Below are 23,371 nucleotides of genomic sequence, written 5' to 3' on the forward strand. Positions count from 1 at the left end.
ACAGCTGTTCTGGGTGCATTGCTTGCACAGCTGTTTTACAAGGTTCCCTTTGCAGGGTCTGCACTAGTTAGTACCAGGTAACTGCTGAGGCAGCACGTGGTTGTGTGTTTTGGATTTGGTTCATGCCTTGTTCTCCAGAGGCAAGCCACTCCAGTTTGTGAAGAGACCTCAATATAGAGGCAGTTGCTGTCCAATGAACATGTTATTTGGCTTAACATATAAAAACATTAGCTAGGGTTTTCTTATGCCTGTTGGCAAAAAGGTGTTCTTTTAAAGAAATGCCAATAATAACAAGAGCTACTTCAAGTAAGGTCTGAGTTTCTTGACTATGAGTGGGAAATTATGTAGATTGCCAACCCTGAGAACCCTCTGATACTCAATGTCATGATTAGAGGGTGTAAAAGTCTATTTGAGGGCCTGGTTAATTTAAACTACTTGAGCTCCACAGCAAAATTATTTCAGGTAATGCTTCACAGCTGTGTTTTCCAGCAGTAAGGGCTCAATGTGTTTTAGAAGACGTAGTTTGTTTGCTGTTTGTGACCTTCTCTAATTTTCAAGCAATGCTTGAGCTAATGACTGTTTTTGAAGGCTTGAGGAGGGGATAGTTTTGCTAATTGTGTTCCAGGAAGAAGTTACGTGATTGAACAGATGTTTACTTTTTGCTTTGTGACATAGTCTGATTTGTTGGCTTTGGAAGGTATAATTGGAAGATAAGACGGCAGATATTTTAAAAGGAAATTGTTTGTTTTCTGTACTCTGTATAAGAGTCTCTTGCTCACTGCATGTGTGCCCGTGCATATGATTTAAACCACATTTCTGGAACAGATCTGGAATGTATTTGAAGGTGAGAGATGTGTAATATGTATGTGAACTGCAGTGTTATGATTTTAACTGTGTATATATACATATACATTGCTGGCTTCTAATTCATTTTTATTAAGACTTACCACAAGATCCTTACCAACTACTGCTGCTAGGAGAGTGTCCCCCTTGCTGCCCTCCTCCAGAAATCTGCTATCAATGCATCCTGCTACCTTTCCCTTCCTCCTTTAAAGAGGCTAAAATCTCCTATGAGAACTAGAGTCTACAGTGTGGAGACTTCCTTGAGTTATTTACAGAATATCTCATCCACTTTATCACCATGACTGGAGGTCTGCAACAAACTTGCACCACAACGCCACCCTTATTGGCCTCTTCTGACAACAACCTGTAAGCTCTCACCCAGTCTATCATCTCTCCCATAAATGAACTCCATGTGTTTGAGTTGCTCATTCATGTAAAGGGCAACCACTCTCTGTTACCTTGTTTTGTCAGCTGGCTCTCTCTTGTAGCCTTCATTGCTCTAAAAGTCCCATGGTCGTAAAGCCAAGGTGTTGCCTAAGACCCTAGCCATGCAATGCAGCAAGCCATTTATTTGCAGGAAGAGTAGTATGCTCCTCTTGAGCTTTTGCCTTTAGGACCAGGGGTAATATCACCTGGACTCCCACCTTTGCCCTTAGAGCTATCTGATCATTCTTGATGTGCTCTAGGTCTCCTTTCGCAGTGCCATTGGTTCCAACATGGATGAACAAGAAGGTGTGATAGTTGGTTCCCCCAGGGAGGCCATGGAGGAGACCAGGGTTGCACCAGTCCCCATCAGAGATGCTGGGCAACCCTATAGCCTGAGCCCAGGGTGATGGTGACCTCCTCCCTCTCGGGCTATGTCCGCCAGTTTGCTAGGGTGCTTTCCCCAGCCAGGGCTCCTGATCCAGAACCTGCTAATTCAGTTGGGAAAAGTAAAGCCAAATGGCCCCAGGCTTCCTGTAGGGGAAAGGAAGCAAACGTTGCTGTGGATTCCCTGTTGCAGAAAATTGTACTGGAGTCTGAGTCTCACCAGGGCATGAGGATGGCAGCATAGCTCCTCAGCAGACGGGTGTGCACTGAGTTAGAGTGGTCCTGAGAGGAGAAACCCCACCGAGTAGCCAAGCTTGACTTTTTATAATTAGTGTTTAAAAAGGGTAGTCCTGACAATGCTGAGAAAATTTTTCCTGTTTTGCTGTCTCCAGGCATCCTATTAACAGTTTTGCTGTGGTCAAGTAATCAGATACAACAGTATAAAAAAAGTGTAGGATTGATGCATTGTTTTTTCTTTACTTTTTTTTTTTTTTTTTTTCCCTATAGTGTGTAGCAATGTCTTTTATGTACTTTTTCTCTCCTTGGTGCCAAACTGAAAGAGGTCTCTATTTTTGATAGTGTTGCCATTTATAACCATGTTTGTGATAACTTCCAAAACCACTTGAGGGTTCCCCCATGAAAGTCAATAGCATTTCATGTTGTTGGGTTTTTGGTTTTTTTTTTTTTTTTTTCAATCCTGGAGTGCCTCTTCTTCATTCAAATACAGACCTCAGCCTCATCAAAATATTAATAAGTAGGTTTTTATGCATAAGTATTTATTTCCAGACCCAATTTGCAGCTGTTATGGTTTGTTGGATCAGCGATTTCATTTTTTAATGAAAATTCTAAGGAGATTTTGATTATGAAATGCAATGTCTCGCAAAGAGCTATTAAGTTTTAATATGTCAATATCTGCTTTTCTTTTTTTTTTTTTTTTTTTTTTAAATTAGTTTTAAAACTTCATACCTGTTTAAAATTAGATGAACTGTAGATAAAGGTCTGTGTGATAGCAGGCTTCCGTTCCCGTAACAATTAAAAAGAAAAAGAAATCAAAGAAATTACTTTTGAGTCAAATTCAGACTCACAAAAGCAAGAGATTTTAGGGATCAGTGCTTTAGACTACCATGCAAGATGGTTCCCTAGGCCTATTCTGTGTTCACAAATGCCCTTTGAGGAGGTTTTGGGGGCATTTTAAAGACCATTTACTAAGTTTAGTGTTATGGTTTCTGTTGTGAAGCTATGGTTTTCCAGTGAAGCTGGCTGATGGGACCCTTTTAGTGCAGGGGAGGAATTTCGGCAGAAGGACAGAGTTAACCAAAATCACATGGTGTGACTGCCAACTGGAAATTAACTGTACAGCTCTTATCCTGTGGTTTCATGTTTTAGACAATGCTCCCACATCAGCTCCTGTGAAGCTGTGGGGAGGAGAGGGAAGGGGGGTGGGCTGTGGTGAATTTGTTGCTTATTTGGGCCTGCACAAGTTAAAGTGAGCTGTACGATGTCAGGGAGGAGGACACAGGAACAGCATGGCTTTGGGAGAGAATGCATGCCTGCGAAGGTGGCGAGACAGCGGTTTACAGTTCACTGACAAATTGCTTGGGTTGGATCCAGCTTCAGCTAACAACAGAAATTGCAAGCTGTGAGTGCACTGGATCCTGCGGTCCCCTACAGCTGTTCACCAGATCTCAGCTTTTATGGGGACGGCCCCCCACTGGCTACTCCCAGAGCAAGGCCTGGCAAACACTTTGTCCCAAAACAGATTATTCAGCAGAATCCACCAGAAAACTTGCTTCAGATTTGACGGGGATTTGCTGGCCCTGAGACTGGCCTGTCTTGAAAGGAAAATGCTGCTGGAGGATGTCTGAAGAGCCCCTGTCCCTGAGCTTGCCTGTTTGTTTGTTAGCATTGGCAGAGGGAGGGAGAGCTTGGGGGTCCATTTTGGGTTGCACAGAGCAGTCTTCCAGTCTGTGTTCAGCTGCCCTGAGAAAGAGAGGAGAGAAATGACAGGAGAATGATTAACCTCAGCTGAGCCACTGAGGTTTTCCTGATGTGGGTGTCAGGGTTAAAAATGACATTCTAGGTGTGCCTCAGGTGCTCACATACATGTTTTATTAGGCTTTTGTTTTCCTTCTGGTCAGGAAAGCAGGCTGGGGGCATTTCTGTGTTCTCTGCCATCTTCTTCTTCATCAGCTTTGATTGAAACACCTAAAAATGTTAGGCCCTACCAAGCTCTGTGAGAACAGGAGGCAGGAGGAGGGGGGAGCCTGTGAGTGTCCCATCAGGGGTGTGTTTTTTTTCTGGGAGCTCAGACCTTTCTGCACATCAGGGGATTCACATGAGGGGGCTGCTGCTGATCACCAAGACAAGCCGAAGTCCCTGCCAGAGAGGGGCTGACTCAGAAGTCAGACAGAGTGCCTGAGGCAAGCTCCCTGACTCCTGATGCCAGAAGAGGTGGTCCTGCCCCGTCTTCCCTCCGTGGCCTCTGAAGCTTGTCTGTCTGTGCAGCCAGCCAGCTCAGCTGCCTCATGCAGCAGAAAGCTCGCCAAAGCAAAGAAAATGAGTTTTTTGCTAGATTAGTGAGTCAAATCAGTTTGTTCCTGAGGGCCCGCTGAAGGGGCCTGTATGGTTTGGGCTCAGGAAGGGAGAAGGCCATGTGCAGGCAGAAGATCACCCTGCTTGGTGGTGCAGATTATCTGGGTTGGCTGTCGCAGAGCTGTGCCTGAAGCATTTGTTCTTGGGTATCCACCAAGATGCAAACTCAGTGAAGCTTATCCTGTAGAGAGACAATGCTAATCTCAGTCTGCCTCTCTCCTCTGCTTTTCAATGCGGGTTCTCTCTCCAATATTTGTTTGGGCGATATTCTTTACTTTCATGAAATTCTGTTGAAACAGCCAGTCAGCCACAAGAGGACAAATATGTTTAAAAAAAAAAAAAAGCATTCATTCCATTGCTCATAAAATCATGTGTGCTATAACCTATAAAAAAGATTGGATGTCAGAGAAGCTATTCCAGTTTCCTGGTCATACCAAGTAGAGCCACTGTTAGCACTGGTGATCCCTCACCCTAAAATATTAAAGCCATGGCTATGGCAAATATTATTCTTCAGCTCAGTAATTCTGTATCTTACAGCAACAGCTTCCATGAGTCAGCGACGATAGTAAATGCCTCTGTCTTGCAGTGAAATGGATTTTCTTAAAAAAAAAAAAAAAAAAAAAAAAAAATTCATTTTTTCTGTTAATTAAAGTCAACAAAACTTGGAAAAAATACTTTGGGGGCGCGGGGGGAGGGAGTAAGTGTACTGTATCTCTACAAGAGAAAGAAAAATGAAAGTGTATCAATTTGAAGATATGATAGTTTGGGCAGAACTTCCAGTGCTGAAAAGTATTTGAAAGAGACAGTGCTTCAGACTTGACTTGTGTTGCTTATTTTTCAAGCATTGCACAGCAGCTCAGTCTGAACTCCTGAAAACCTTTCTGGATATTTCATAGAGAAGATGCAAAATTCTGAAGACTTCTAGTCTTTCACTGAGCAATGACAAACAGGCTTGAGCTGTGCATATTTGCAGTGTTTTGTTAATCAGCCTTCTTTTCTAGCAAAGATTAAAGAGCCAGACCCTTGCAAACTGTAGGAAGCATTTATGGACTAACCATAGCAGAAACTGATTAATACTTTGTCTCCTGCAGACACTGCTGTATAAAGAGATAACAAGAATGAACACCAAGCATGCTACCTTGCCCATCTACTTACACTAATGCAGCCAGCTAGTGATTAAAGCCATCTAGTTTCTGAGGGCACCAACAGAAACGCTTGGGAATTTCATGCTGAATTGATTTAGGAGGTTACTGCTCTGGCTGTCAGCTATGTTTCTTTAGCAGGGATGGTTGAAAGAAATGCAAGTTGACTTCCTGCTCATCACTGTTCACAATGTGGTATGCTAACTTACACTGAAATATGCTGGCCATCCTTTTCCAGAGATGGCAGCCTCTGGCAGAAGGGCAAGCTTGACAGTTTGGGGCGGCATCTGCCACCAGATATGAACTGCTTGGGCTCATATGCCTATGTTCTGTTATCTTAGGGTCAGGAGACTGCTCTGCATGGTATCTCACCAAGAACTTTCACCAAATGATATGTGTTATACGTTTGCATCAACAGAGAGCATGCAGGTTAATGGGAATTACATCCTGTAGCAGATGCAGTTGCCTCTTGCCTGCAGGAGGCAAACTGATGTGGTTTTGCATGTTCTAGGCTCACTTGGTGAAAGAGCTCTTCCATTCTTTTCACTTTGAAAGAACCCGTCTGTGATTTTTTTTTCTTTCTTTTTATTTCAGTACACTCTGTTTCCTATTTCAGGGAGTTAAAAATCAGGCTCTCTGATGATGTTAACCTTTCTCTATGTGTAGGGCAGGCCTGAAACTATTTGTGTTACTGAAGGCATTTTTGAGAAGCTTTTTCTACTTATTCACAGAAATGAGAGGAAGGGAAGGCTCTTCTGACGTAAAATAAACTCAAGTCAAACAGGTTTGAAGCTTCTCAATACCTAGAGGTATGTGTTTCTGCTAAAAGACTGGTTTCACTGCTGCTCTGAGTGCACTGCTGTCATTCATTAAGGTTTTTGCCTTCATCCTGCAGCTCTGCTGTTTTCAGGATCTGGTCCCTGGGAATAAACCATGGTAATTTTGCAGGCTAGCCTGTGTTTGGCATTTTGAAGAGGTGTAAACATATCACTTTCATGAACCAGAGTACTGTTGTGTTTAACAGAACTTGTGTAAGATGTAAGAGACGAATTTACAAATTAAAATTATTTGAATGGTTAGTTTTCAAGATTTCCTGATTTCAAGATTTCATTCTCTGTAAAGCTAGTGAAGCATGACTGATGGCCTATTCTCCTATATTTCCTGTTCTGTTGTGATTTGCTCATTTATCTGCCATTTGCCATAGCTCTGGCAAAGGCATATCCTCATGCCCAGCAAATTCCTCTAACCCATTTCAGGTATCTTTGGTTTGTGTCTTGATGACCAGCAATGCAGCCGGAATTAGGGAGATGACAATTGGCTGCCAAAACTCCTTTCTAGCTTTATGATTTGTCTATTTACTGTGAAGTTACCTCTCTATTGTTTTGCTTTTCTGGTAGCTTCTTAGTATTTTCTACTAATGTGAAAAATCTAGGTTATGCATTCATTGAAAATGTCAATATAGCTACTATATCATTAGCTTAATAACCTGGGTCAAATGCGGTACTCGTGAACTGCTACGGATCAGTCCCACCTTCTTCAGAGCCCTGTCAGAGTGCATGGCCTTCAGCCTGAGAAAATGCTGGGCAATCGAAATGACTTTATTTCCATGCAATTTCCTTCTCTGAAATGTCTCTTGCTTTCTGCACTGCTGCCCATCACACACAGCTAAATGGACAAACATGAAACTGTTGCGCGTATCAGTATGATGCACACGCCAGAATGTGTCATGCATAATCTGAAATTACCAGCAGACATTTATCTGCCCTTTTTCTGTTTGTTTGCTGTTGAGTTTTCTCTCTGTGTGTATTTGGGCTATAGGTATTATGTATGTCATATTTTCTCTAAACAAATATAATACAATAGATTCCTTCTGTTCTGAGTGGCTTCTCCTCCCTACATTACATAGGCTTGTCCTAATAACTAAATCACAAATTCTATAGCAAGTCTAATAAGTGTTGTTAAAATTCTCATTTGAGGAAGCAGTCTCAGCAGGTGCTGTGTTTTCCTTTAAATCTGTAGGTTGCCAGCACGAAGTAACAATAACAAAGCAAAAGTATGCATTTTTGAAAGAGAATGTGGTACAGAAAATAATACTTCAAGAGGAATTTTGTTTTAATAACCTTCCTGCACAGAAGAGCTGTATCCCATGGTTCTTTGCCATTGCCATGTTATTTATTTATTTATTTATTTTTTTAAGGAGACATGCATGGAGACCTTGCCTCGTGTTCACCAGTTAAAAATAACAGCAGTTGGTCTTAGCTTATAATAGCGTAAGGAAGAAAGGACTTGGTCCCACAACTATTAAACAGCACAAAAATTCTCTGGAAAGCGATAAATGTTTTTACATTCTTTTTCTTCTTGGCAGAAAGCATGACAGTGGCCTGCATGCCTTTTTCCTCCCCATTTCTGCTGCTGATGATCGTTAACACTGTTATTTCCAGTATCATGTTTGAATTAGTTTCTTTCTCTCCAAGTGAAGCATTAATAGGCTTCTTCACATAGCAGTACATTTAAATTTGCTTCTGGTCAAGGCAGGCCTGTATTTCTTCTATTCAGCTTTTGGCTACAGCATTTGGGTTAGGCTAAATGCCTAGTTTGTTGGAGGTCTTCTGAATCTAGTAAATAACCTGGCTACCTGGGCAGCAGCCTAAAAGCAGTGTTCTGCAAGAAGAGCTTTTATGAAAGTGTTGCTCACAAACAGGGGAAGTCACTTTGAAATTCTTTCTTCTCCTGAGGTGGTTTTAAAAAATACATTACCATGAAAGGACAAATGTATGCATTCTGACATAATTTCTCTTTACTGTGAGCTATGCAAATCTGAACACTGCTTTTGGAAGAGGAACATTTTGGTCTTTGAACATTGGACTATAAGCAAATGTTTTGGATATGTGACATCATGCTACACATCATGATTCCCTGACTGTCTGTGCATTTTGTGTACGGTCTCTCTGCTTTACTAACTTAACTACTTGAGGTCAGATAGTTAATTTGTGTTCTTGTTAGGGCTGACATTTGTGCTTGCTTTCCAAGGGAAGTGTAGAACTCCCTAAATGTCTTTGGTGTTTAAGAACTGTTTGTAAATATGTAAAAAAGAGTTACTACTGTGCAGATTTGGTATCCAAGGTCTTCCATTTTGCTTAATTTTTTGGGCTCTCTGAAGACTATAGCTATAGTTAAAGTGCTGCAAACTAGTGGAAACCTAGGGGCTTGCTTTTAACCCAAGATTTTGGCTATATTATTGACACCTGTGTGAATGTGTCAGTAATATATTGACACCTGTGTCAGATAATCGGTTGACCAGATACTCCATTACTTAAAAATCAATTGTAGAGAAAAATCTCATCAGTAATGTGAAACTTAAAATCAAGCAAATGTATATATATTTTGATGACTGACTTCTGAATGCAGGCCAGACAGAAGCAATTTGCACATTGAAAAGTGACAAGCTCACAGTGTAGAATTTTAATCAATGAGACATTTTAGCTCATCTGCATATATTATTTATGCTTGAAGACTAATATCGGAATGAAATATGGCAAACTTGATCTTCCCAAAGGAGAATTTGGAGAGAGTATATACAGACTCAGTGTGATGAGGTTAGACGCGGCGAGAAGCACTCTGCCCCATTACACTGTTAATCAAAGCGGTTGTTTACATCAAAAGGTACATTTGCTACCATCTTTGATTTAGTAGAAACCTTCCAAAATGCTGGCACTCTTCCAGTTTCTTGCATTAGAACTGAATTCCAGAGCTAACACTACTGGTGGGCCAGTGGTGCTTTGCTTTATGGCACACAGTTCCTTTGCTGCTCTAATCTGTGAGGTTAACTGACTGTTGTGTGGAGTTGCACTGTGCTTCACCATATTCCTGGTGCCAGAGAGCCTTGCTTGCAGCTGACACCTTCACAGGCCTCAGATCAAAATATCACAGATCACCTCACAATACAGTGTACGTTACAGAAACGTCCAGAGGGGTATGCACTTTGCGACTGTAGAACATGGTTGTCTTCTTAAAAGTACCACGATGGTATCCTTTGACCATCCTATTGTATATAGGTGTCATCAGTCATTTCCTGTACTTTTAGTATGTTATGTGAAACGTATAGCCCATGTTTTCTAAACTTTTTTTTTCTAAACAAAATCAGCAAACATGAGTTAAAATATATTATAATAAAAAGGAATTCGTACATACTAAAAAGAAATCTGTGTTCATAAAAGGAACATTGAGATCACTGGAAACTTCAAAGATGAATTTGAGAGGCAGAGAATGATTGACTTATATTAATAGGGGGGAAAACTTTATTCCCAGCTGGAGAGGAAACAGCACTGGCAGAATATCTTTGAAGCATTTGTTCATAACAGAACAATCTAGTCTTTGGGGTTCTGTTAAATGAATTAAAATCAGCTTCCTTTCTCTTAACATACTGAATTAACAATAAGAGATTAACAGCACTAAGATAGAATTCTAAGAGTTCTGACTCGGTTAGCTCTTTGTAAATGGGTAAACTTTATTTTGGCCGGTGTTGAACAAACAACTCATTACAAATAAGTAATTCAAGACGAAGAAGGAATTTTTTGCTCGTAAGTTCAACTGCATTATTTAAATGCATTCCATGCATTCTTCTCTCCAGCGAGTGGGGAAGGAAGAAGAGGTACTGTAGCTGTTCTCTCTTCTCAAGTGTGGTTAGAAATCTCTGAAATATCATTATAAATCCAGAAAAGGGGCAGAAGGGTGAGGTTCTTTTAGATTTCCAAATGTTCTACCTGAGAACTCAGACTACTTCAGACAGCCTTCAAAGAAAAGCAGGGTATAAATACCAAAGCTGCAAAAGCTGTGTATGTGGTTTGGCACAGTAAGTAGAAAAACTTGCTGGTGGTGTTTGTATTTATTACAGTGAATAATTGATAATTATCAATAAATCACATATGCTGATGGTTAGCTTGTACGTTCTTCAGCACTATGGCTTCAAGGCCAGAGTGTGTGTATGGGGAACAGAGTGTATGTGTGGGAAACTGCAGGTGGATGGAGCTGCATCAGTAGGTCGGCTGATGCTGGCTCTTACTCAGATCATAGCCTGCAAAACTGGTATCACACCCCACGAAAGAAATTATTATAATTGTCACAATAAAGTAATATCATAGATCACTTTCTTTTTGTAATCAGCAGTTCATAATGATTGGGTGTGCTGTTTTATAAGTTTAGCTCAAATGGGCATACGCATTTGAAATGTAAGCAGGATTTCTTAGGACCTCATAACTCTGTGTGCATTCAGATCATTTTTTAAACTGCATTAATACTTTATGTAGTTCTTCACATAATGCTCCTCCGGGATTTAGAAAGACAGTAATTACATGGTAAACATATACTCATTATTGGAATCACTTGTTGCAGCTTAAGAGTGTCCATGCAGATTTGTCACTTCAGTCTCTGAGGGATTATGTGAATTTAATTTTCAGGTTCTCAGTCTGCCACCCATCACAATTGCTAAGCTCTGCAGTGGAAACAAAGGGTAGTTTGAGTAATCGGTAGCGGGTAAACTGTCTCTATTAAATAGATGACAGGTGCTAGGGAGATATTGATGATGTTGTCCTAAGAGTTTGTCGGGGAGTTTTCATAGATTATTTAAGACTTCTTTTCCCTTCTGTATTCTTAAAATAAGCCTTCTACAAACCTGACTTCTGATGATTCTGTTGGGTACCCTGTGATTTTTATTATCATGAGGTATGGTGGAAATCATGTGCTACTTGTTTTCTCTAGGCTACTTACAGTTTGTTTGACCCTGCTTCCATCCTTCTGCATCTCTTGGCAGGTTTGACTGCTAGGCCATGTAGTCTCATGTCGAAAGGTTTCTTGCTGCCCTTGTTGCCTATGTACATTTTTAAAATTCTATGGCTATCAGTCCATGGAACATGCTTTGGGTAGTTGAATCTACTTCAGATTTTTGAGGAGTGAGGTAATTAGTCTCCAGTTAGGTTGGTGTGTGTTTGTTTGTTTTCCATAGTAAATCCTGAGGCCTTTCTCAAATTCTGTCTTTGTCTTCTGCAAATTTGCATTGGCCAAATTGTTTTGGTGTAACTCCATGTGAGGAAGCATTCCCTTTCATTTCACACTAATCCTGTTTCTAGCTGATTGCTAAGCTGAGATGCAAGAAATGCTCTTTCCAGGGTACCTTAAAGAGGTGTAATTGTGCAGACTGCTGGATTTTTTTCCTTTTTCTCCCATCTGATTAATCTGGGACTTTGGGAACAGTAATCAAGGCTTGAAATAAGTTTGGGGCAGTTGCACAAGTGTACAACAGGCACAAAATTTAGTAGTCTGTAGGCCAAGAGTCAGATTCTGAAAATGGGTTGTCCTGTGTTTGGAAAGTTTGTGTCATACTGGCTCGTTCAGTGAGTATATAAATTCCTGAGAATACAAGATGCTTCTTAGTATATTGTGAAGCAGTAGAAATAATGTAAAATAACATTTGTAATAAATACTGTAATCCTGTGTAATCCTTTCACTTGATTAATAAGTTTTCCAAATTAGGAAAGTATCTACAGATATTCTTCAGGTAATTTTGATATATTTCTGACTTGAAAAATGGATTTGAATTTAAAACTGTGGTTCACATCTGCCTGTGGATTTATTTTGGCTAGCATAAAGACAAGGGTAGAATGCTGTGTGTGTGTTTAAGATTGCCAACAAGCTGATGAAAATCTGGATACAGTTTGGGAAGTTGTGTTAAGGAATACTTAATTATTGTCATTAAGGCTGTTGGTAGTTGAACTGTTTGGTCCTTTGCAGTTCCTGTAGAGTTATCAGCAGTAGCTCTTCTAAAATTTCACCTTTGCTTGGTAACAAAGCAGACTGAGAAAAACCCTATTGTCAGGCAACGCAGGACAATGAAAATCTCAGCCTGAGAAGTGATATTTAATTACTTACTGCCTAGATAAGCTTGTAAAACAAATTTAATTACATGCAACAGACAAGCTGCTGACCTCCACTTAAAATCCTGTGTACACAAACTGACCTGTGGGTTTGACCTGAGATTGCAAGAAAAAAAATTCCCTCTTGTGTGCCACCAAAGAGCAGCTGCACTTTATACACTCCCTGGGGAAACAAATGCATTTGCTGCCTGCCCCACAGTCATGACAGGGAAGCCAAAAGAGAAATTTAACCATGGTAGAGGTTGAGATGAGTCAAATTGCTTCTAACCACAGAAATACTGAATTCAAGGCATTGGTTGAACAAGTAACGCTGTGCTCAATCTGCCAGTTCTTATATTCAGCTATCTCCCCAGATGTTAATTACTAAGGACTTTATTTTCGTACCACAGTGTAACAAGAAGCCTTGTGTTGATTTATGGTGATGAAGACAGATAGTTTCACTGCTCAAGTTCTCTCATGACAAGGAACTGAATTTAGGTCTTTAAGTGTCTTTGCAGGAGGGAGCAGGTTGGTCATTTGTTTTCCTCAGTGCTTCAGCACTGCCTTGCAATTCAAAACTAAATAAACTTGCTTTCCCATGAGGAGCATCTGTGAGGCACAAGCACAGTCCACTCACTCAGAGCTTGCTGTGGAATTGGGCTGTAAATGAGGGGAAGGTTGTTTGCAACTTGCAAAGTAGCAATGCAATATCTTTTTAGGGAGTTAAGAAAGCAAATGCTTCCTAGGAAGTGCTTTGTGTACAGAAGTGGAATGAAAACCTTGCAACGAATGCCTGAGAACAGAAAAGTCCTTACGATAGTGGCCTGGGAGCAGATCATGCTGTTGCAGAGACACGAGGATCACAGCAGCCAGTTGCAGACATGCTCCCGTGCTTTTTGCCGTTGTTTTTCTCTGAAGTTCTGACTCCAGCCACCTATGTAAGGCTTGGACTGCCCAACTCAAGCAGATGCAGCTGGGCAAACTGCAGCATTTACCCCTCCCAGGCAGCCGCTTTGCCCTCTGCTGGAAACTGCAGCCCCCTAGCAAGAGCTGCCCAGCCCAATGTGGAAATGCAAACAGCCACCAACTGCAGTTTATGTTACAATGGGGCACTATTGTAAATGCCAGCTGATCTCAGTTTATTTTGAATTAATATGTAGACCTCACTATTACATTTTGGCAGGAAATTACCCAGCAATATATGCCTGGCCTGAAAGATGAGCAGCTATGTGCTAGTGTCTTAGATGTTTGCCTGTCCTTGTAACTAATTGAATTCCAGGAATATGTATACAGTGAAAAAGAGATACAACCCTGTAGAGTTACCATTGCTGCTGCTAGCGTATCTATAATGCATATGTGCATAAACAAAGGAAAAATATGTGTATTCTAAATAAATCCATATAAATATGGGAAACTGCAACTTTTTATCATAATTGTGTAGTGTATCTGTGTCCTTATATATATGTTTTACCTATAAAACACAATTTTATTTTCCCCAATATTAAAATGTTTGATCAAAGTTCCTTGTACATCACTGCTGAAGACTGAGATATGTGTTATTGAGAAACCAAATTGAACAATAAAATACTATTCCTTCCAGGAAAGTTTGGAAACTTTATAGATCGTCCTCTGCAGAGATTGCTCATTTTTACAAGGAGGCAAGAATAATTGCGGTGTTACTTACAGGGAGAAAATAACACATCTTCTTTTTACAGAAATGAACTTAGATGGATTTCCGGGGGAAATAGGGCAGCAGGAATATACTAACCATTTTTGAAAGTCATCCGTGGCAGTCCAACATTACATCTGAAAGCTGTTGCTCTGAATGTCCATAAGTTTAGCATACCTTTTGTTCTCTCTTTTTCGTGGTTCTACTTTAAATAAGCTCTGCTGAAAATTTTGCTGTCAAGCCTGGGAAAGGACATGCAACACCTTAATTTTCCAAATTACAAAATATTCTGAAATGCTTGCAGAGGGATCCCAATTCCTGCACAGAGCCAGCTGAAGTAATTAGGGCATGATGCAATTGTTTCTTTACGGACCTGAAGCCTTCCCAAGAAACACAAGGACTTGCTCATTGTTAAAGGTTGCCTAAACCATTGGTCAGCTGGCTGCCATGTTGTGGCCATACGGTTTGAGCTTCTTGACAACTAGGGCTGCCAGACCCCAAGTCACTGTGCTCACAGGACTGAAGCTCAACACGTCTCTGAATTTTTAGGAATCACAGAACAGCCTGGGTTGGAAGGGACCTTGAAGATCATCCAGTTCCAGCCCCTCTGCCTTGGGCAGGGTTGCCACCCACTAGATCAGGTTGCCCAGGGCTTTGTCCTACCTAGCCTTGAACACCTCCAGGGATGGGGCATCCACAGCTTCTCTGGGCACCCTGTGCCAGTGCCTCACCACCCTCTGGGTGAAGAATTTCCTCCTATCATCCAATCTAAATCTTTTATTTTAAAGTCATTTCCCCCTTGTCCTGTCATTGTCCACCACCTGAACAGAAAGTTGCTCTCCATCTTTTCTATAAGCCCCCTTTAAGTACTGAAAAGCTTCAGTGATGTGTAGAAAAGTGCAGAGCCTTCTCTTCTTCAGGCTGAACAGCCCCAGCACTCTCAGCCTATCTTAAATGGAGAGGAAAAACAAACCCTGTACAAGGAATATAGACTATTTATTTACTTTGCCGCAGAAGGAGATATGTACCATTAATAGTCTTCTACTTGATGAATCAGAATCTGAAACTATTTGTTTTGGCCAGCCTATGTGTTGTCATCCTCTCACTTCCTTCTGGAAAATTTTGGCCTTTACAGGAATTCAGTCGTAGGAGGATCATCTTTCTGACTGCTGAGAAGAGCAGTAAAGATCTGCAAAGCTATCTTCATTCAGATTGGAGAAAGTAGGCTTTGAAGTTGGGGGTTTGTGCTATGTGCTTCTTCTTAGGACGCCATAAATTTTGCTTTTTTAAAGGAATGTAGTGAACCCAGCATTCTCAGACACTTTGAATGGTGATGTTGTGCTTCATTTGCCTGCCCTCACTGTGGTAATATGAACTGATGCTGGGCTTTTATCTAAGACAAATATGGAGAAATACTTTCAAAACTGAAAAGTGCTTTGAATGGGTTGTTTTTTCTTTCTTGGTTTCAGTTTTACTTTGGGGGGGGGGGAAGAGGTTGGTAAGGCAGTTTTTGCAGGTTGTCCATATAGAAAATGCGCATGCACATTTCATATCTTTTCTCAGAAGCTTGCAATGGTTATTTTAGGCTTTTCTTTCTTCCCTGAGTAAGTTTCAGTTAAACACTAAGGGTTTACTCTCTTTGCAGTTACTTTCACCCTTTTGACTACTGAGGCATGGAAGGGACATGTCACAGCAGTCCAAATGCTGATGCAGTATGAACCTGTTTTGTCAACATTTCCTTTGTCTTCTTTATAGGTATTTACACTGAATCTTCCATGTATGGGGTGGGAAAGTGTTATCACTCCTAGTGAGTAAATAGAACTGCCGTATTTTTAATTCACTTCAAAATGCATAGAGGACTTGTTGACTGTGCCTTCCCCAAAATATGCACGGCCAGTTCTTTAAAAATCAGTTTGTGACAGTGAAGATACGGGCATTTCTGTGCTACCTCTGCACACATCAACAGCTCAGGTAAAAGCCTGACCGGAATAGGTATGTGCCAGAACTGTGACACCAAAGATTGAAGCTAAATAGTGGGGACTGATAAGGGTTTTCATTATCCATTTTCCTTCCTTGTTCTTCTAATAAATCTTAATTTACACCAATCTTCTTCATTACCTCTAAGCTAGCCAAAAGCCTCATTAAGTGCATCATCACTTGCAAAAAAGTGGGAATTGTATAGAGGTATAAATAAATAAATAAACACATGTAAATTAAAGCAGCTGAAGGTCTATACCAACTTCTCACATAGGATATTACGGCATGAAATTTCTGTATAGTCACATTTCATCCTTTTTTTTACATCATGCTCAAAGCAGATTCTCCAGCAGCAAGCTTGTATTTGTTACTGATTTTGTTTAATTTTCAACTTTGGACCCAAGCTGTTTAAACAGATTACTCCCTGCTTTCATCTGAGTCAACTTCCTCATGCTTTCATCAAAGCAGAAGAGATTATTTGACTTTCTGTCTGCTAATACAGCATTACAAGAAAGTCATATGTTAAATGACAGTGATGTGTTATGTAGCAGGGAATGGCCACTCTGTCTGCATGCAAGTCCCCTGTAATTGTTCCCTGGCAGAGACAAAAACATCTCATTCATATTTATTTGGAGGATATTTATTAATTTTCATTACAATAATATTTACTCTCTAACTGGAGCTAACACATTTCAGCACTAGGATTAGGTGAGCTGTGTTTGAATGAGCCTAATACTGTGCAGTCAGGATATGTTTGTATCCTGGCTCTAACACTTTGACTAAAGCAACAGTTTCTTTCTCTTTGATGCACATGCAGTATTTGTGATCTGCTTAATAACTGGCAGGAGGGGGACACCCTCTCTTCAGACCTTACAGTGTAGTTGTGAGAATCGAATGGTAACCAGCACCAACACAAAGCTCCAGCTACGCAGGGGGGTTTCTGGCGAGAGCAAAATCTTCTATAATCCTTGGCATTTTATTTATAAGAAAGTTAAGATTGAAGTAGTGAGTCAACCAATTTCTCCATCAGTTGAATCCATGGAAAATACTTGGAAGACTCTGATGGGAACACACAGAAACCTGTCTGAATTTGTTTCAGTTCTGCAGAAACAGGTTAGAGATGTAGGATATAGGTTCCCTCAATCAGGGTAACAGGTAAAATCAATAGGGATGATATCAGATGCTTTGGAGTCACAGCATTGTCAGCGACTGAAGTGTTGGCAGACTGCACATGCATCCATTTCCCTGGGCTTCCTTGGGCTTTGTGCTCCAGGCTGAGGAGTTAAAGCACCAGGTTCTGGGGATGCTTCTTCCTAGAGAGGAACTGCAGATATTTGCTGCCCTCATTTAAGATGTGGAAGGAGTTAGGACTTGGAGCTGTAGCAAATGACAGCTCCCAGCCACAGTCTCAATTCACAGTTGAGCAGGCAGAGAAACCCTTCCAGGGCTTTCCTGCAGAAGGCACGTGACACCTTGAGAGCAATGCAGATGCATTAACTGCTTGTTACGGTCAGACTTCTCTCTGCATTGTTTCTGTTCTGAACAAGCAGTACTTTGTATTGAAACCTCAGTCACCACGGGCTTTGCCATTAACCTGGAGGGAGCAGAGGTGCAGGTGATCTCAGCTCGCTGCAGTAAGCCACAGAAACCTACCACGAAGTCCTCCTTTGAATGCAGGTCAGGGATACCTCCCAGGGAGGGTGACCTGGACGGGGCCCAAGTGACAGAGGAGAGTGCGCAGAAACAGGAGCTGCAGTGAACCCGGGAATGGCACGGGAATAAAGCATTCTTGCCTGTTTAAATTTTTCATGTAGTTAGCTGCTTAAAAAGAGCTGCTGGAAATGATCACAGCACTTGCAACTATTGAAGGAGTGAGTGTTTCTTGTACAATTCAAACTTGAATACTAATTGATTGCGTTTCTGTAGGAGAATCAGTGCAAGGCTGAAGCTGCTATACTTTAAAAGATTATGTGTCTAGGAAGTTTCTGAGATGAGTAGAGATGCATTGCAGTCTTGTTTGCAACCTAAAGTAGCTCTAAAAATATTTCTTTACTGGAAAAACTCAATTGCATCATTTGTGTAGTTATTGGCACCTATGGATTTGTAACCACAAGTTATTTTTTCAACATGATGCATTTCAAAATCAAGATATGGATTGAAAAGCGTCCTGAAATTACAGTGGCAGTCCTGATGTGGATGCTGAATTCAGAAAATCACAGAATGGCTGAGGCTGGAAAGGACCTCTGGAGGACATCTGGTCCAACCCCCTGCTCAAGCAGGGCCATCTACAGCAGCTTGTCCAGGACCACGTCCAGCCAAGTTTTGAAGATCTCCAAGAAGGGAGAACCTGCAGCCTTTCTGGGCAACCTGTGGTTGCTCCATTACCCACAAAGTGCTTCCTGATGTTCACACGGGGCCTCCTGTGTTCCAGTTTGTGCCCGCTGCCTCTTGTCCTGTCCCTGGGCACCACTGAAAAGAGGCCAGCTCCATCTTCTTCACACCCTTCCTACAGGCGTTTATGCACATTGATAAGATCCTCCTGGGGCCTCCTCTTCTCCAGTGCTGCTAGCCTTCTTTGTGGCAAAGGCACTTTGTTGGCCCGTGTTCAAACTTGGTGTCCACTGGGACCCTAAGTCCTTTTCTGCAGAGCTGCTTTCCAGCCGGGTGGCCCAGCATGTCCTGGTGCCTGGCGTTGTTCCTCCCCAGGTGCAGGGCTTTGTGCTTCTGCTTGCTGAACTTTGGGAGGATAAATTGTTACTTCTCTGCTAGTAATAAATAAACAAGCTTGCAAATAGCCAAGCTTTTCACTGGCCAAATTAGAATTGGGTCAGTTAATTGCACGTTACCTGTTTTTACCCTCCCTCGCACATCTGTTTACTGAGAGATTTGTGTATATGCTGAGAATGGAGGGAAAAAAAAAAAAGGACCTGCAAGGCCTTTCATGTTTGTATTGAGGATTTATATATTTTGGAGGTTTTTATGACACTGTGTAACAGTATGATCACAAATGGTGATTATAATTATCTGTTAATTTCAAGATACTGCAACCTACCTTTCTTTTTTTATAAAAGTATATCCCTAAAGCTAAGCCTTTCTCTAGCATGAGTGCCTAGAATGTTACTAAAACCTGACCTCATTTAAGTACACGATCAGTATTAAAGTAGTGTATCCTACATCTCAATCATTTAGAAATTATCTGTGCCTGAAAAGATGAAATGAGAAACTCACCAATTAGTAATGAAAGTCTTAGAGGAGTAGAAAGTGACTTCAAAGAACTTGGTTATATATTTGGGTGGTGGGGATTTTTTTGATATATATCTTTTTTTTTCTTTCTTTCTGAAGTACTTCCAATTTGTAGAAAACTTTTAACACTTTTTTAGCATAATATTGGAACATTTGAAGCTTCTTTATCATTTGTGTGTAAACTAAAAGTAAAAAGAACACGTAAAATTATTTTAAAGCAAAACAATCTGTTTAGTTTTTAGAGATGAAAGGACTGAAAATGTAAACTCTTAGTCTGCCTGCACTCTTCTGCTGAGCTATTGTTTTCTTTATGTGCTGTGGGCTGGGGTTTGATCCGGCATTTCACCATGTTCCCCAACTCTTCTTGTACAGCAAGGCTTTTCATAGTGCTTTGTTTCTGTGTCAGATCTTCTCTACTCACCTTTGTGAGGTGTTTGGGCTCATGTTGTGATCAGATGGCATCAACCAGCTCTACAGAGCCCAGTAAACCTCCAGTTCCCAATCTCCCTCAACTTCAAAAGAAACTGAAGCCTCAACTCCTCTGCAGAAGGCTCCCACCTTCACAAGATGAGCATCCCAGTCTTGGGCTGGTTATACCTAGGGTTATACCTTTGGTTATACCTAGGTGTATATGGCATTTTCAGCTTCAGTTCCTCCAGATTTGTGTTGCACTACATCTTGCTACCAAAAAGGTTTTAATAAAATAGCATTCAAATAGAGAGTCACATGCCATATAATGGCTAGCATGGAAAGAAAGCAAGTGTTGTATTCTGTGTGCAATGTCCCAGTGCTGCCTTCAAGTTTTCCTTGTAACAGATGCAGCCAGTTTTTTAAATCTGGGGGGAGGGGGGGGGGGTTGTTGATTTTTTTTAACAATGTTTCCTAGTTTCTGCAGAAATTTAAGCAACACTGAGGCTTGCTTTGGCCATTCTGCAAGGGACACTAAATGAATAATTCAGACTTAAACCTTTTGACCATGCCATTGTATAATGGTGATGTCAGTAGGATTTCTTATCACTGCTCAATATCCTTTGTGCTTCCTACTGGAGTGAGAGGTAAGGAAAGAGCAGCACATCAAAGCAAATGGTGTATTTTTGTAACACCACATGTATAAATATTGGTACAGTGGTGCAGTGGTGGTAGTTTCCAGGGTAAGTGCCAGCAAAAAAGTTTATTAAAAAAACACCTCAAAGCTGTAGGTCCAGAAGTGCATAGTGAGGCACAAGAATGAATAAACCATTTAAATGGTGAGGGTATAAGTGAGAAGCAGACTGGGGAACATACCTACAGGCTTGAGCTCTGCTGTGGGAGGAGGAGGAAACCCAGATGTATTTTTTTTTTAAGGGAGAAAAAAAAGCTCTTTTCCATCCCACACTGTATCACATTCCTCGCCCCCTAGCTTTTTTAAGCCTCCACAATTTTTAGAAATTATTGTTTAAGGAAAAATGTAAATGTAATTACACGTAATGGGTATTATCATAAACATACACATAATTATGTAGTTTACAAAGATGGGATAAAAGCCATTACTGAAATAAGAAAGCACTTTTCCATCAACTCTAATAATGTTTTTCCTCATCCCTCCGTTTCAAAATGGAAGCGAGTGATATCAGCATGAGGAAGCTGTTCCTGCTGCTCCCCAGCTGTGGATGTGTCAGCGGAGATAAATTTCATGTGGGAGAATATTACCCCTTTCCCGAGGACCGATTCATGCACACCTTAAATTCCACTTTGCTAAAAACAAAGCTTTCCAAGGTGTTCATCTGTTCCCTCAGCTAGCTTTCGAGATGTTGCAAAGTGTTTGTACAATGAGATTAAAGGCCCGTGTGACTAAATAAAAACAACCCCAGCTGCTGTAAATGGCTGCTTTCCTCTGCCTTCCTTTTGGAAGAGCAGAGGTCAGGGATATACATTTATTTTCATCATTGTCACAGCTTTTGCTGTGCCCTTCCAGGCTTGGTTTTGTCTGCTGTCCAGCTGGGTCATTGGCCAAAAAGCAGAATTTGCATTTCTGGCCAGCACACCTCAGCTGGGCCTCCTGGGGCTGGAAGACAAGCAAGAGACTCTTCTTGGGTCGCTCTTTTTTACAATCTGTACCAAGACCAGCAATCTGAGCAGTTTTTTGATTCAGTGCGTAGTCTTGGGGCATATTAAATGTCATTTCTATCAGATTTATTTATCCTTCAGCCCAGAAAGTCTAGAAGGGCGTCCTGCCTCTTTCCTCAAACCATCATTGTTCAAGGCTCTATGCTGAGTTTAACTGGAATGTTTTAATGTATATGTGTTTTCTAGAGGGGGAACAAAAGTTTTTGGGGTTTGGTTTTTAAATTCGTGTTCCCCCCCAAAGCTGTTTTTGCTCACAAACTGCTCTTGCTTACAAAGGTTCATTTGTACGGATGCTTAAGAGAGGGTCTTGGTGCCTTCCAAGTGTAGGACCCTGCACACTTTTCTGTGCTGGACATTACCTTGTGGAAGTTAGCCCAGGGTTATTGTAAAACCAGTTTGCAGTTAAGTAACTGAATATGAGAAGGCTTAAATAAAATGCTTTTGGAAATAGTAAATGACAAACTTCTCTGAACGTGGTTTACAAGAGCCTTGCAGCCTAATCTCCTAAAAGAAGCAGCCGCAATCTGGCTTTATAGCTGATACACAACGAGTTGGCAGACAAAAGCCTTGGTAGGATTTCAATTTACAGCCTATGATACATAGGGTTCTCTCTTCCTTGTAATGCTTTAAACCGAAATTGAATTTTAAATTAACTTGACACTGTGCTGTTTTGAAGCCAGATAAATAACCATGTTCCTTTTCCCTTTTTTCATAATATATTTGATATCTTACTATGAATGTATTTCCTGAATTGATATTAATATTATACATTTGCCTGTCCTTACTTTCCTTTGGAAAAAAAAGTGAAACATATCTATCTTTGCTGTATTGTTTGCACTTTGACAATGATATGGTTTTGTAGTTTAAGAATTTTCCAGTTTTATTTCTGTTGCTCACTGTAAAAACTTGTGTTTTATTCCCGTGTTTTTTCACATAACATTGATCAAACACCGGCCTTCAGAGTTACGTTCTTTGAGCATGCATGTTTGTGATTTCCATTTGTTTTAATTCATCAGAGGGCCATATTCTCCACTTCGCTACCCCAATTGCAGCATGAATCAATGTCTCAGTTCCTCTAGTTTGGGAGTGGATTTTTCTACACCAGTGTTTCCTGGTGTTTTAAGCTGTTACACCCACAACGTACAGTAGCTTGTATAACATACCAGGTAGTCATAAACGGTGTCAGTGGTTAATCTGAAACCTGATAGTGTAATTCTCTTTAATGTTTGATAGATCGTACAGCTGGAAGGAATATTGCAAAAGAGCTGTTTTACAAAAGGAAAGGGGGGGGGGGGGGGATATTTTCTGAGTATTTTAAAAGAAAAGCAAACAAATATCCACATTTCTGAATGTACATATGTAGTAGAAAGGAAGACTGGTACAGTAGAATTGTTTTGTGTTTTCCCCTAATTCTCAAGCTTGTACACGAACAAAATATTCTTATAAAACTGTTTCTGGATCTTATATTAAAAGACATACAGTGGCATAATTCACAATGTTGGCATGTTAGACAAAATTTATTTCTTCTGTTCCTGGTAGAAAATGTGGCTAACACCACCGTCAGGGTGTGTAACTTGAAATAAAAGTATCCGAGTGCATCCTCCCTCCCTTCTTCCCCAGGAAGATGTTCTCCAAACAGTTCCTTTTCATACTGTTTGGCTTCTTGCAAGGCATTAGCATTCCAGAAAGAATTTCTGAGCCCCGAGGCTTTAGTAGTGGTCAGGACAGGCAGAAGAAAAAATTACCAGGCACATCCCCTGGTAGGCTGAGGGGTGGAATTTTAACCAGGGGCTTTTGGGAGCATATTAAAGACCATTGTTTTTCTTGCTCTCTCTTTCGTTATTCCTTTGCTAGCCAGTACCAGGAAGACTTGAGAGCCTGACTTGACGCTGTTTTCATTAACGAGCATAATGAAGAAATATTTGGAGTATTTTGTCTCTATGTGTGTCTTAATGAGGGAGAAAAAGAAACTCTGACCTTAAATAGGACAAGAAGTTATGCAGACCTGCCTGATTCAGCCAGAAATTCTCTTAGGCAGAGGAATGCCACATGAAATTGGAAACTTCTAAGTCAAATAACAG

The 23,371-nt window shown here is 40.8% G+C and overlaps 1 protein-coding gene across 6 annotated transcripts in view; it reads left to right on the forward strand.

The window, feature by feature from the left end:
• PLXNB2 (plexin B2) overlaps window positions 1-23,371 on the forward strand; it is a 257,534-nt gene that overhangs the window by 52,986 nt on the left and 181,177 nt on the right. The gene's annotated exons all lie outside the window — the stretch shown is intronic.

This window comes from Aythya ferina (assembly GCF_964211825.1).
Source record: "Aythya ferina genome assembly, chromosome: 1".
NCBI classification, from domain to species: domain Eukaryota; kingdom Metazoa; phylum Chordata; class Aves; order Anseriformes; family Anatidae; genus Aythya; species Aythya ferina.